This window comes from Eriocheir sinensis, chromosome 34, assembly GCF_024679095.1.
Source record: "Eriocheir sinensis breed Jianghai 21 chromosome 34, ASM2467909v1, whole genome shotgun sequence".
NCBI classification, from domain to species: Eukaryota; Metazoa; Arthropoda; class Malacostraca; order Decapoda; family Varunidae; genus Eriocheir; species Eriocheir sinensis.
Genome location: NC_066542.1, coordinates 11902789 through 11915979, shown reverse-complemented (window position 1 = coordinate 11915979; position 13191 = coordinate 11902789). Strand labels below are relative to the sequence as shown.

The 13191-nt window shown below is 41.3% G+C and overlaps 1 protein-coding gene across 2 annotated transcripts in view; it reads right to left on the bottom strand.

The window, feature by feature from the left end:
* Positions 1–13191, bottom strand: part of LOC127007082 (extracellular serine/threonine protein CG31145-like) — a 294491-nt gene that overhangs the window by 17477 nt on the left and 263823 nt on the right. The gene's annotated exons all lie outside the window — the stretch shown is intronic.

Here is a 13191-nt window from a genome sequence, read left to right as displayed (position 1 = left end):
TACGAATGGGTAAAACTTAATGACACACACACACACACACACACACACATAAACACATACTCAGGACAAAAGAAAACGAAAATAAAGAAAACGAGACTACTAACTAATATACGAATGGGTAAACTTAAGGATATTACTGCAAAATAAAGACACACAGATGGAGGTCTTCTCAGAATATAGACGGACGTAGAAGAACACACTCAGCAGAAAACAACAGATAATAGAAATATAGATATACTGTAAGTATAAATGAATGATTATATGTGAGTTGAAAATAAGGAAAAGTAATGAGCTTCTAGAATAAGGTCTCATTAGGCTATTAATAGGAGAGAGAGAGAGAGAGAGAGAGAGAGAGAGAGAGAGAGAGAGAGAGAGAGAGAGAGAGAGAGAGAGAGAGAGAGATGAAAATGTCCAAAAATAAGTAAAGAAAACAAAACAAAATAATTACAGGAAGAAAAAAAATGTTACAGCGAAAACAAGTTCATAACACACACACACACACACACACACACACAGAGAGAGAGAGAGAGAGAGAGAGAGAGAGAGAGAGAGAGAGAGAGAGAGAGAGAGAGAGAGAGAGCGATCAGAAAGGCGCCGCATGGTATGAAAGAAAAAAAAAAAAACTAAAAGGAAATACATAGAGAAAGAGAGAACGAATGAAAGGGAGAGAGAAATCCACCCAAAAAAGAATACAGAGAGAAACGAAGAGGAAGGAAAAGGAATAAAACAAGAAAACTATAAAAAAGACAGAGAGGAGGAAAAATAAAAAAATAAAAAGCAAAAATATAAGTGAATAAAGAAAGAAAAACACGAATGAAAAAAAATTAAAAAAAAACATGTTCCGGCAATAACAAGACCTCGCTCGCCTCAAAAAAAAAAAAAAAAGTATAAAAAACAATAAGTGAGCGAAAACAAAAGAATAAAAATACGAGAAAATGTACACACGAATACAAATAAAAAACAAAGAAAAAGAAAATGTCATGAAGAAGGAATAAGATGACGAAGAAGACAAAGAAGAAGGAAAACAAGAGATATTTAAAGATGATACAGAAGAAGAAGAAAAAAGGTAGTGATGATGATAATGAAAAGAAAAAAGAAAAACAAGAAAATGATGATGATGAAGAAAAAGACGATGATGATGATGATGATGATGATGAAAATAATGGCGATGAAGCTAATGATCATAATACTACAGTTAATAAAAGAAAAAAAAGAATAATGAAAACCACAATGATGAGGACAATGTATCTTTTAGAGAGAACAAAAAAAAAAAAAATACGGAGAGAGAGAGAGAGAGAGAGAGAGAGAGAGAGAGAGAGAGAGAGAGAGAGAGAGAGAGAGAGAGAGAGAGAAAGCTACACAATGCATACGAAACACACACACACACACACACACACACACACACACACACACATAAACTCATCCACTTCAAGGTTCATCCCATCTATACCGACCAATGCGAGTTTCGGCGGGCAAGAAATATACACACACACACACACATACACATATTGAATCACAGACGGGAATATCTTCAATAAGGGTCTGGACTTGGAATGCAGACGTCTGGAATATTTGTCAGGGCCGAAGACAGATTGAGACGGATTGAAATAGATAACCCGATAGATGAGAGAGAGAGAGAGAGAGAGAGAGAGAGAGAGAGAGAGAGAGAGAGAGAGTGTGTGTATTAAGTTTGCAGAAGTAAAAAAGTAAGAGGAATTATTAAGTCCAGGGGATTGTAAAGAAGAGGAAGAAAGTTATGATGAGGGAGAGAGAGAGGAGGAGGAGGAGGTGGAGGAGGAGAGGGAAGAGGTGGAGAGGGGAATGAGGAGGGGAGAAGGAGGGAGAGAAGAAGATGGAAGAGCAGCAAGGGGAGATGAGAGAGAGAGAGAGAGAGAGAGAGAGAGAGAGAGAGAGAGAGAGAGAGAGAGAGAATAAAAGGAAATGTAGGATGAAGTTGTCGAAAGTAGGCAATGAAAGAAGAAGAAGAAGAAGAAGAAGAAGAAGAAGAAGAAGAAGAGAAAGATGATAATGATGAGTAGGAGGAGGAGGAGGAGGAGATAAAAAAACGTAGAAAACAAAAACAAGAAAAGAAAGAAAAAGAAAAAAAGATTAAGAACAACAAGAACGAGGAGAATAAGAAAAAGAACACGAAGACCAAAAACAAAAAGAAAAAAAAACGAGAAACAAAAAACAACGAAAGAGCAAAACAAAACAAAGAAAGCAAAACAAAACAAAACAAAACAAAAAAGCCACAATACTTTCAACATCTGGGTTCCGACTTTCCCTTCCATCTCATCCTTTTTTTGTTTACCTTCCAGAATGAATGAATGACGGGCGTTTTCCAAGAGCCGTTTTCCTTCCCTTTCTTTAACAGTCTCCCAGCTTCCTTACCTTCATTGTTCCCGCATCTCCTTTTCCGTAGAGAGAGAGAGGAAAGTGACAGGAAGACAGAGGCGGCTGACATGAGAGGGTGAGGTAGGGATGAAGGGGGGATATGGTAGGGTGGATATGGGATGGAGGTATAACAACTAGGCTACATCAGAACATTAAATAACCTACACCATATATCTGTGCACTCTTATACTGTCTTTCCTTATCTCTCACCTCTTCTTTCTTAACTAAATCACATTATACTCCTTTTTCTCCTTCTTCCTTTTCCTCTTCCTCCTTTTTCACCAGCTTCCTTCTACGTATTTCTGTATTCTTAGATTCTCCTCTTTTTGCTATACCCTTGATTAAAAGAAAAAAGAGGTATAGAAGAGAATTCCCCATTTTCTCCTTCTCCTTTTCCTCTTTCTCCTTCTTCATCAGCTTCCTTCTAAGTATGTGTGTATTCTTAGATTCTCCACTAGCCTACTTCCTCTTCTTGCTACACCCTTGATAATAAGAGAAAAAAAAGAGGTGTAGAATTCCCTTTTTACTCCTCCTCCTCCTCCTCCTTTACCTCTTCCTCCTTCTCCACCAGCTTCCTTCTACGTATGTCTGTATTCTTAGATACTCCACTAGCCTACTTCCTCTTCTTGCTAGACCCTTGATTAAAAGAAAATGGGTATAGATAAAAATAGGGAGGAGGGGTCGTATATTGCAGCAACGATGGTGGAGAAGTCAGTCAGTCAGTGAGTATACCAGAATTTCCTTTGGATGTTATAAATTGCTAAAACCCTGGCAGTCCTCGAGGTATAAGAATAGAGAAATTTAAGTCTTTCCATCTTTCTTTTTACGCGCACTCACGGAAGCGGGCGAGTTAAAACTATAGCAAGTACAACACAACTTCCTGTGCCTGTTTAAAACGAGAGCTTGCAATATGACTGTTCTTTCTTTCTTCTCCCACCTCTTGTTAAATGGAGTGGAGACGAAGTAAAAACAAATGGAGTAAAATAACCAAACTAACAATATCACTAACGCTTCATGATTTCCCTGTATTCGTAGCCTAGGAAACGTAATAATAATAATAATAATAATAATAATAATAATAATAATAATAATAATAATAATAATAATAATAGTTTTAATTCACCCTATAGCACATGCAAGATAAAACACATACCAAATATAAAGACAAAGGGATTGCAGAAAGAATACAGCAACTTCACATTACCATTCTAATATAAAATTTCTTAACTATTCTTTAACTATTCTTAGCCATTCTGAGCACTCTGTAAGCCGCCACAGAAGCCCTCGGAGGAGTCATTAAGGGCGAGAATACCACACCAGTTGTTTCGGGCGTAATCTAATAAGCTCGCAACCAGACTTGTCTTTTGTCATTTCTGATTTCACGTGTAATCCTTCAAAAAGTAGATCGATTCCTCTCTCTCTCTCTCTCTCTCTCTCTCTCTCTCTCTCTCTCTCTCTCTCTCTCCAGGATTAGTAGGTCTGGGTAGCTTCAAACTTCAAGGAGAAAAATACTAACGAAATGCTTTCCGATACATTTTTTTTTTCCTTGGTGATATTAATGTTGACAAGGGAAAAACTACGAGGAGGAGGAGGTGGTGGAGGAGGAGAGGGAGGAGGGAAAATAATATAAGGATGGGATGATCGAAAGGGAAAAAGGAGTAGGAGGAGGAGATGGATGAAGATGAAGAGAAAATGAAGGAGGAAAAGAAGAAAGAGAAAGAAGAGGGATGTTGATGCTGAGGATGAGTGAGGTGGAGAAGGAGGAGGAAGAGCAAGAGGAGGCGGAAGAGGAGGAACACAATAGGTGGATGAGATTGGGAAATGGAAGAGGAGAAAGACGTGGAAGAAGAGGAGATGGAAGATATTGATTCCGAGGAGGAGGAGGAAGAAAGTGATTTCGAGAAGGAGGAGGAAGAAAAGGAGGTAGAAGAGGAGGAGGAGGAGGAGGAGGAGGAAAAGTATAGGTGGATGAAATTTGGAAATGGAAGAGAAGGAGAAAGACGAGGAAGAAGAGGAGGAAGAGGAAGAGGAGGAGGAGGAGGAGGAGGAGGAGGAGGAGGAGGAGGAGGAGGAGGAAGAGGAGGAGGAGGAAACTATAAGTGGATGAGATTTGGAAAGGGAAGAGCAGGAGAAAGACGAGGAAGAAGAGGAGGAGGAAGAGATGAATTACCAGAAGGAGGAAGAAGAGGAGGAGGAGGAGGAGGAGGAAAACTATAGGTGGATGAGATATGGAAATGGAAGAGAAGGAAAAAGACGATGAAGAGGTGGAGGAAGAGATCAATTACGAGAAGGAGGAAGAAGAGGAGGGGGAAGAGGAAAAGGAGGAGGAGGTGGAGGAGGGAACTCAGTCCATTATTCAAAGCATCAAGTTTTAATGAAGAGATAATGAAATGGGCAACGGGCGGGCCTTGTTTTGTGGACCTCCTCTAACAGTCTCTCCATATGCCTGTCTGTCTGTCTATCTGTCTGTCTGTCTATCTGTCTGTCTGTCTATCTGTCTGGCTGTCTATCTGTCTATCTGTCTACCTGTCTATATTTATTTCTGCCTGTCTGTCTGTCTCTCTTTATTTTCTTCCTTTTTTTCTTTTTTTTCTTTCCTTCCTTCTTTCTTTCCTACAATCTTTATTTTTCTTTCTTTCTGTGTCTGTCTATGTCTGTTTGTCTTTCTGTCTTTCCTTTTGCCTGTCTATTTTGCTTTCCTTCTTTCTTTCTTTCCAATAATCTTTCGATCTTTTTTTTTCTTTCTGTGTGTCTGTCTATATGTCTTTGTCTGTCTGTCTTTCCTTTTGCCTGTCTATCTTTCTTTCTTTATTTATTTTTTCCTTTTTTCTTTTTTCTTTTTCTTTCCAACCTTCCTTCCATCTTTCTTTCTATCTCTCTTTCTTTCTGTGTGTCTGTCTATATGTCTGTCTGAGTGGCCATGACAGTGAAATACGACAGTAGGCTAGTGTTACGGGTTTTATGTAAGCGCTGAAGACGATTTTAATATAGCCTAATAAGGAAAACAAGGGAAATTATAACGTTTTCCTCCTCCTCTCCTTCTTGTAAACCTCTCTTCCTCCTCTTCTTGTAATCCATCTCTTCGTCTCTCTTCTTCCTCATCTTTCTTCTTCTCTCCCATTCCCAAATATCATCCACCTATAGTTTTCCTTCTCTTCCTTCTCCTCCTCATCATCACCATCATCAGCATCCCTTTCTCTTCCTTCGACACGTACAAACACACACACAAAAAAAATAACGGAAAAAAAAGTATATATATAATCATGACAATGTTAGTTCATTCATACAAGAGGAACACTGATAATTTTCCTACAGAACTATAAACTCTGGTAAGATTAGCGGACTTAAAATTCTCTCTCTCTCTCTCTCTCTCTCTCTCTCTCTTACTTATTTTTACTACGCCATGTACTGAAAGAAAACGTACATACTAACTTATAACACTGATTTCGCCCACGTCAAGACAAAGGAAATATTATACTCTCATGAACCACAACAACAGCAACAACGACAACAACAATACCACCGAACGCTAATGGAAGGAAGATCAGATTACACCGGCTACTTTTTTTGTTCCTTCGCCGAGTTCGTAGAAAATAATAAGTTGGTGGGGAAAGAGATGGAAATTAATAAGGAAGGGGCTGCTCATCTTCCGTCGTGCTAAGTAACATGTAATTAATAATCTATGTCTGTTTCTGCAACGATTCTTTATTTTTTTCTTTTCGCCCTTTTCTTATTTCTTCTTCTTTTCCTTCTTCTTCTTCTTCTTCTTCTTCTTCTTCTTCTTCTTCTTCTTCTTCTTCTTCTTCTTCTTCTTCATTATTAAAAATCTAGATCCCTATTTCTGTAACCTTTCTTTTTTTTTTTTAGTCCCTTCGCCCTTTTCTTCTTTTTCCTCTCCATTTTCTTCTTCATAATTAAATAATCTAGATCTCTATTTCTACAACCTTTCTTCTTTTTCTCTTCGCCCTCTTCTTCTTGTTCTTGTTCTTCTTGTTCTTTTTGTTCTTCTTCTATTTCTTCTTTTTCTTGAGAACATAAGAACATAAGAACATAGGAGTCTGCAAGAGGCCGGTAGGCCTGTACAAGGCAGCTCCTCTGAACCTAAGCTCCCGTGTAGCTCTCGTGTATCTAACCCCACCTAATATCGCTGTCCATGAATTTATCTAATCTATTTTTGAATGTGACAATTGTATTGGCACTCACCACGTGACTGCTAAGCCTATTCCACTCATCCACCACCCTGTTTGTAAACCAATTTTTGCCTATGTCCCTGTTGAATCTGAATTTATCCAGTTTAAACAAATTCGTGTCCTACCCGGTTCTCTTACCAACAAAACCTTACGAATGTCTCCCTTATTAAAGCCCTTCATCCATTTATAAACCTCGATTATGTCTCCACGCACCCGTCGCCTTTCTAGAGAATGCAAATTTAACTTTGAGTCTCTCCTCGTATAGTTTTCTATTTCTGCAACCCTTCTTTTTTTTTCTTCGTCTTCTCCTTCTTCTTTTTCTCTTCCTCCTTCTCAGCATTAATACTGTTGTCTTTAGTACGATTCTCTTTGTTGTTTTTCTTTCTCATGTCTTCCTTTGCACGATTCAACCACCTCTTTCTCAGTCTCCCTTTCTTTCTTCCTTCCTTCTATCCTTTACTTCCATTCCCATCACTTATTGTCTACATTGTCACTCTCTTCTAACGCGCGCATATAGCCTACCATCTCCTCTTCCTCTTCCTCCCTCTCTCTTCATCCTTTCTATCCTGTAATTCCATTCTCATTACTTATCTTCCTACACTCTCTCTCTCTCTCTCTCTCTCTCTCTCTCTCTCTCTCTCTCACACACACACACCATTACTACGCTTCAATTCCAGCTTAGTCTTGCTTTTTGTTGTGCTTTCTTTCGACGCTTTCATAACGTTCCATCATGTTCTGGGGCAAGACTTTCTTATCCTTCTCCTCATTATTATCATTACTACTAAAATCTTTGACAAGACATCAAAGGGGGAAGTAAAATTAGACCCAAACAGAGCCCTTTCGATGAGCAAATATGGCTATATAAAAAAGAGACAGAGGAAGTACAGATAATAATAAAAACAGGCAACGAAGTCTTTTGTCAACCTCCTCTTCCCGAGATACGTAGGTCAGTAGGTGTTAGGAGAAACCACCACCACAACCACCACTGTCTCGTCTGCCTATGTTGGTCCTAGTGAATGTGTGTGTGGGTTGAGTATTTGTCTGTTTAGTGTGTTGACCTCAATACTTAAGAGAGAGAGAGAGAGAGAGAGAGAGAGAGAGAGAGAGAGAGAGAGAGAGAGAGAGAGAGAGACGCCGTACGGAAGTCTACAAAAGAAAAGGAAAAATAATATGACAGGATGACTGCAAGGGAGGAGAATAAAATAAAAATAATAAAATGCAGAAGGAAACGAAAAGAAAACGAAAAACGAAAAAAAGAAAACGATATAAAGACAGAAAGAAGAAAAGAAGCAAAGATAAGAGAGAGAGAGAGAGAGAGAGAGAGAGAGAGAGAAAGGCCTAGACGAGGAAAAAAGATAATAGGGTGTGAAAAAAAGATAGGAATGAAAAAAAAACGATAATGACAAAACCAAGTAAGGTAAGCTAGTCAACAGAGAGAGAGAGAGAGAGAGAGAGAGAGAGAGAGAGAGAGGATAAAAGCACAACGAATTAAAATCTCGTAAGACTTTTTCCCATTTCCCGCGCGTTCTCAAGTCACTTCTTTGTTTGAGTTCGCGCGGGATTTCATTGTTGTGTTTGAAGGTAAGACACACTCATGATTTGTTTATTTTTACGAATTATTATTGTTTTCTTCTCCTCTTCCTCTTCCTCCTCCTCCTTCTTCTTCTTCGTATTGTTATTATCATTCCACCTTTCTGTTCTTTCCTTTGATTCCGTCTTTATCTGCACGGCTCATTATTTACTCTTTTATACATACGAGGAGAAAAAAAGAGAGTGGGAGAGGAAGAATGGATGCATATCTCGTTTTCCTTTCATTTATTAGGGGGCACTTTCTCATGTTACAATTAATAAGGTATACAGCGGTTCCTCTCTCTCTCTTTCCTTGTAACCGTTAATCTCTCTCTCTCTCTCTCTCTCTCTCTCTCTCTCTCTCTCTCTCTCGATCATTGTTCCTCCATCATGATTTCTTTTTCTTTTTTTCCGAGAACCAACACTTCTTTCTCCTTCGCCTCATCACTCTTGTTCTTCCCTCCTCTTCCTCCTCCTCCTCCCCTTACTCTTCACCATAGCGTCACCATCTCTCATTCTCTCCCTCCCTCCCTCTTTTCTTCATTCCCTTTTTTCTCCCATCAATATCTCCATCTTTCTAAAAACAACCACTCAACGGGAGGGAGGGAGGGGGGCGTCTCTCTCTCTCTCTCTCTCTCTCTCTCTCTCTCTCTCTCTCTCTCAACCGCCTGAAGAGATTCCTTACACGCTCTTTCTTTTGTCGTATCTTTCATTAATATACAAGTAAGAGCCTGGGGGGGCCTCTCTCTCTCTCTCTCTCTCTCTCTCTGGTCGATTCTTTAAAAACAATCTGCTTAAAATTCTTTCTGTACTGATGTGTGTGTGTGTGTGTGTGTGTGTGTGTGTGTGTGTGAATATGGATTGATTACTCTGCTCTCTATCCTTCCCTTCCTCCTCCTCCTCCCTCCATTCCGTTTTTGTTATGAATGGAGGACTAAGATAAAAAGTTAGGATGATTGAAGAGAAGGAATGAGGAAGGGAAGGAGGAAAAAACTGTGACCGAGAGAGAGAGAGAGAGAGAGAGAGAGAGAGAGAGAGAGAGAGAGAGAGAGAGAGAGGCACGAACGAAGAGATTTAATAGTTTAGTAGACAAAAAAGAAAAAAAAAAGAAAAAAGAAGCGTTGGAAGGTAGTCAGCAAGTTCAATTATTTTCCTTTTCCTCCTCTTCCTTTTCCGAGGCCAACCATTCCCTCCTCTACAGTCATTTTGGAATCGAGTGGGAATGAGAAGGGAGTGAAGGGGAAGTGGGAACGGAATACCCCCTTCCTTCCCTCTCCCCTTCTCCTCCCACACTCCCTTCCGTTTCAATTGTTTAGAAGGACAATGGAAGTAGCCTAATACGGGACCCGGCCACTCCCTGTTTCTCTCTGTCGGTTTATGTGGCTTGTGGGTGTCTTTCGGGTTTAATGGCTGAGTAGGACTGAACACGTAAGAAGTAAAGAAATCTGAAGCTAGGTTCGGACACTCTGGAATGCCTTCATAATCCACAAGCATACACTCTACCAAAAAGAAACGAAGAGAAAAGGGAAATGGAAACAAGGAATGAGAAGAAGAGAGAAAAAGACTAAGAGAGAGAGAGAGAGAGAGAGACTACGGCACTGATCAAATCTTCCTGAAACTCCTTTACACTACGCCCAGACTCCCCTTTCATTTCCGAAGACAATTTTCGCCTGATTTGATTAAGCGTCTCATTCGTCGTTAGTAAAAATGATGCAGCTGATTATTCTTTTTTTGTTTTTGTTTTTACCAGTTCTTTATGGCGTGGTTAGTTGGTTTTGTTGATTTTTTTATATCACTTTTTTTTTTTTACGACTGGGTTTGTGATATGTCGACTAATTAGCCCCGTGAAAATCCAACACTTCCTAAAACCTCGCCCTAGGAAACGCAATTAAAAACTCAAACTACCCGCATAGCAGCTGATGAATACTAATGTGACGTTTAAAGAGTGTGGCGCATCCCTCCAGACTCCCAACTCCCACCACCGGCATCTTCTCCCCCGCCTCCGCCTCGTCGTCGCCTGCAGCGGGAGGGTCGCGGCGCCGCCCCACCACCTGCCCGGCCGGCGATCCATCAGGCAACACCTTTGTCAGTGCATTAGGGCATTACGGGGCGGCAAACAAGGACGACTCTAGGCGCGGTAATGGGCTTATAATGCCACTTTGCACGCCCTCTCATCTCCCCTCCCCTCCTCCTTCTGCGTGCTGGGGTGGTGGTGAGGAGGATGGAGGAAGAAGGGAGGAGGAGAGATGAAGGGGCGAGAGGAAAATCACAGGAACGTCGCCTCGCCCGCCAGCCCGTCTGACCCATAAATCTTTCCTTAACCCCCTTCCCCCGCCTTTCTCTCTCTCTGGATATAAAACGAGTGGGTGTTCCTCTCTCTCTCTCTCTCTCTCTCTCTCTCTCTCTCTCTCTCTCTCTCTCTCTCTCGATATCTCTTTTTCCCTGTTTTTATTATTCTCTGGTTGTTTACTCTATCGTTGTGTGTGTGTGTGTGTGTGTGTGTGTGTGTGTGTGTGTCATTCAGGGCTGCGTCTCCCACTTGCTATTTTTTCTTGATTTTTTTTCATCGTCTTGTGCCTTTAGTAGATTTCCCTTGTATTTTAATCGCGTTTACCCTATAACTCAACCTTATTCCCGTTTTCTTTGCCATCGTCCTCCCATTTTCCTTCTTACTCAACTCTATTCCCATTTTCTTTGCCTTCCTCATCCCATTTTCCTTCACACTCAACCATATTTCCATTTTCCATCCCTTCGTCCACCCATTTTCCTTCATACTCAACCCTATTCCCGTTTTCTTTGCCTTCCTCATCCCATTTTCCTTCACACTCAACCATATTTCAGTTTTCCATCCCTTCGTCCTCCCTTTTTCCCTCTAACTCAACTCTTTTCCCGTTTTCTTTGCCTTCGTCCTCCCATTTTCCTTCACACTCAACCATATTTCAGTTTTCCATCCCTACGTCCTCCCTTTTTCCCTCTTAGTCAACCCTATTCCCGTTTTCTTTGCCTTCCTCCTCCCATTTTCCTTCTTACTCAACCATATTTCAGTTTTCCATCCCTACGTCCTCCCTTTTTCCCTCTTAGTCAACCCTATTCCCGTTTTCTTTGCCTTCCTCCTCCCATTTTCCTTCACACTCAACCCATAACTTCACTATCCACGGCAATACCACGCATATGACGCCCGCCCTTCACCTCACGGCCTTCATCATCAAGTCCACTCCCTTATGCAAACACTCTCTCATTATCATCATTATCCTCCTGCACTCCCTCCCATTGCTCCCCCTCTTCAGCGCTCGCCTCTTTCCCCGTGACCTCTGCTAATGCCCCCTTCACCATTACGACCTAACTCATGCTTATTACCCTCGCCTGGCGCTCCATTGATTGGGTTTATTAGCTAATGGGTTCCTATTGGGCGCCGGAAGGAAGAAGAGGCAGTATAGTATAGGGAAATGTGCTCCTGGTACTGAGAGAGAGAGAGAGAGAGAGAGAGAGAGAGAGAGAGAGAGAGGCAATCACGGAGAAACGGACAGACAAGCATCTCTAGACAGACAGACAAAATATAAACAGACTGTGACAGACAACCAAATATATATACTCAGACAAACAAACAGAAAGACAGACGGACACAGACAAACAAAAAACATCTCTATACTAACAGACACGATACAAACAGACAGACAGACAGAGAGAGAGAACCAAACACAGACAGACAAACAGGAATACATACACACAGTCAAACATACATAATTAAACGGAAACAAGAGAATTAAACCTCATAAAGTTACATGTTACTGAGCTTTCAAGGCATATTAAGCTAAAGACCTCTTGACAGCATAACTTATCTCACTGTTTCCCCTTATTCTAACTATATCATAATTCAAGGAGGTTACTGCCTGCTTGCATATTGTTATTTATAGTTTATGAAGGCGTTTTAATGCATGCCTTTCAGCTTGCTCTAATTACTGACATGAATTTGAGTATAGATCTGACTAATGGAGTGTAATTATGTATGTGTTAACTGTCGTCACTATTAAACGTGCATGGAATCTCTCTCTCTCTCTCTCTCTCTCTCTCTCTCTCTCTCTCTCTCTCTCTCTCTCTCTCTCTAAATGAAAAAAAATAAACCGTGGGAGTGAAAACGAGAGAGAGAGAGAGAGAGAGAGAGAGAGGGCGGGGGGATTATGGCTTGAACGCTGTTATGTCATCGTGTTTACTATCTTCTAATCCGCTTGTGACGACTTACACACACACACACACACACACACACACACACACACACACACACACACACACACACACACACACGCACACACACACACACACACACACTTTACACGGAGCAATAACGGGAGCAATTCTCGGGAAGGGGTGAGGCAAAAATTTAATAAAACAACAGGGTGGCGCGTAATATCTAACACTAACACGGACCGGGTAGTAAGGCGCCTCTCTCTCTCTCTCTCTCTCTCTCTCTCTCTCTCTCTCTGTAAGCCTCCCCAGGACGTGACATTAAATAAACTGAATACCTCCATTAAGTCCCTTCCTTTAATTTACACACACACACACACACACACACACACACACACACACACACACACACACACACACACAGTCCCTCCCTATAACCTCTTTCAACAGGGCGGCGGGAGGAGGAATAGGAGGACGAGGAGGAGAGTTTCTGTAAAGTGTATCTCCTCCTCCTCCTCCTCCTCCTCCTCCTCCTTTCTGTACTCCAATCGGTGAATAGAGGAAGACTAAGCAGGCCGTGAATAATTGAGTGATGGCAAGGTGGGTTTGGCGAGGTGCTTCAGAGGGCAAACTTGAATACCTGTCGACGAGCACACAGGTAAAGGGAGGGTGAAGTAAGGGGTGATGGGGGTGACGAATGGAGGTATGTGCGTGAGTGATGGGCGTAGGGTAAGGAAAGGGGGAGGGAAGGGTGATGGGGTGAAGAATGGAGGTGTGTGTGGGTGATGAGGAGGTGGAGGTGATGGGGGAAAGGTGAAGGAAGGGTGATGGTGGAAGGGTAAATAAAGGGGGAGGG